Raw genomic sequence first — 2,100 nt, 5'->3', positions numbered from 1 at the left:
AGTAGTAGGATGACATCAAGAACTTTGTACAGGAAGAAAGCAAAATGTTATTAAGACCAAAATGAATATCAAAAAAAGACTCTGAAAGTTGTTTTCCAACATAGAGATGCTAAAACAAATGGAAAAAAATGAAGAGGTAAAAGAGCTGAACAGAACAATTCAAAAGGCAGCTCGAAATGACAAAGTCAAATGCTATAATGAAATGTGCAAACATCTGGAGTTAAAAAGGCAAAAGGGAAGAACATGCTCAGCATTTCTCAAGCTGATGGAACTGAAAAAAAATTAGTCCTCGACTTGCAATATTGAAGAGTTCTAAGAGCAAAATGGAGTCCAGAAGTGGCACTGTGAGTTAATGTGCTAGACTGCAAAGTCACTTTGAACCATGATGTCAGTGGTTCAAGCTCACCAGCCACTCCTCAGAAACCCTCTACAGGATCACCATGGGTTGGAACCAACTCAATGACATGTAACAAGAGCAACAAATGGGCAAGATATTAAATGATACAGAAACTATCAAAAGAAGATGGAAGGAATACACAGAGTCACTGTACCAAAAAGAAATGGTCAAAGTTAAACCATTTCAAGAGGTAGCATATGATCAAGAGCCAATGATACTGAAGGAAGAAGTCCAAGGTGCATTGACGGCATTGGCAAGGAACAAGGCACTGGAAATTAATGGACTACAAATTGAAATCTTTCAACAAACTGAAGTCACTCACTCATCTATGCTAAGAAATTCCATATTTGTGTCTATTCCAAAGAGAGGTGACCCAATGCAATGCAAAAAATCATCTGACAATATTGCATGCAAGTAAATTTTGCTAAAACAGTTGCAACCATACAATGACAGAGAACTTCCAGAGTTTCAATTCAGGTTCAGAAGAGGATGTGGAAAACAGGATATCATTGCTGACGTCAGATGGATCTTGGCTGAATGCAGAAAATACCAGAAAGAGGTTTACATGTGTTTTATTAACTACACAAAGGCTTTTGATTGTGTAGACTATGATAAGTTATGGAAAGCATTGGAGAGAATGAGTATTCCGAAAAACCTAATTGTGCTCATGAGGAACCTGCACATAGATCAAGAGGCAGTCTTTCTAACAGAACATGGGAACACTGAATGGTTTAAAATTCTGAAAGGGGAGTGACAAGGTTGTATTCTTTCACCATACTTATTCAAACTTTATGCTGAGCACATAATCTAAGAAGCTGGGTTGTATGAAGAAAAATGTGGCTTCAGGATTGGAGGAAGACTCATTAACAATCTGCAATTTACAGATGATACAACCTTGCTTGATGAAAGCTAAGAGGACTTAAAATACTGATGAAAATCAAAGATCACTGCCTTCTGTATGGATTGCACCTTAATGTAAAGAAAACAAAAATCTTCACCATTGGACCACTAAATAACATCCATATAAATGGAGAAAAGATTGAAGTTGTCAAAGACTTCATTTTGCTCATATCAACCATCAACACTCATGGAAGCAGCAGTCAAGAAATCAAAAGGTGCATGGCATTAGGCAAATCTGCTGCACAAGATATAGTTAAAGTGTTAAAGAGCAAAGATGTTAGCCCAAGGACTAAGGTGCACCTGACCCAAGCTATTGTATTTTCAATAACCACATATTCATGTGAAAGTTGGACAGTGAATAAGCAAGACTATAGAATAATAATGCATTTGAGTTGTGGTGTTGCAGGAGAATATTAAAAGTACCATAGACTGCCAAAGGAACAAACTAATCTGTGTTGGAGGAAGTATAGCCAGAATGGTCCCTTGAAGTGAGGATGGCTAGACTTTGTCTTTCATATTTTGAACATATTGTCATGAGGGACCAGTCCCTGAAGAAGGGTATTATATTTGGTAAAATGGAGGGTCAGAGAAGAAGAGTAAGACCCCAATGAGATGGATTGGCACAGCGGCTGCAGCAGTGGGCTTAGGTATAGCAACAGTTGTGAGGTTGGCACAGAACCGGGCAGTGTTTCATTCTGTTGTGCATAAAATATGAGTCAGTACCAACTTGATGGCACCTAACAGCAACAACAAATTTCCCATATTGAGATCTGCTTTGAACAGCCAATCAACTGAAAGAACAT

This window comes from Chrysochloris asiatica, unplaced genomic scaffold (assembly GCF_000296735.1).
Source record: "Chrysochloris asiatica unplaced genomic scaffold, ChrAsi1.0 scaffold00177, whole genome shotgun sequence".
NCBI classification, from domain to species: Eukaryota; Metazoa; Chordata; class Mammalia; order Afrosoricida; family Chrysochloridae; genus Chrysochloris; species Chrysochloris asiatica.
The sequence above is the reverse complement of the archived record's forward strand: the minus strand, read 5'-3'. Positions refer to the sequence as shown.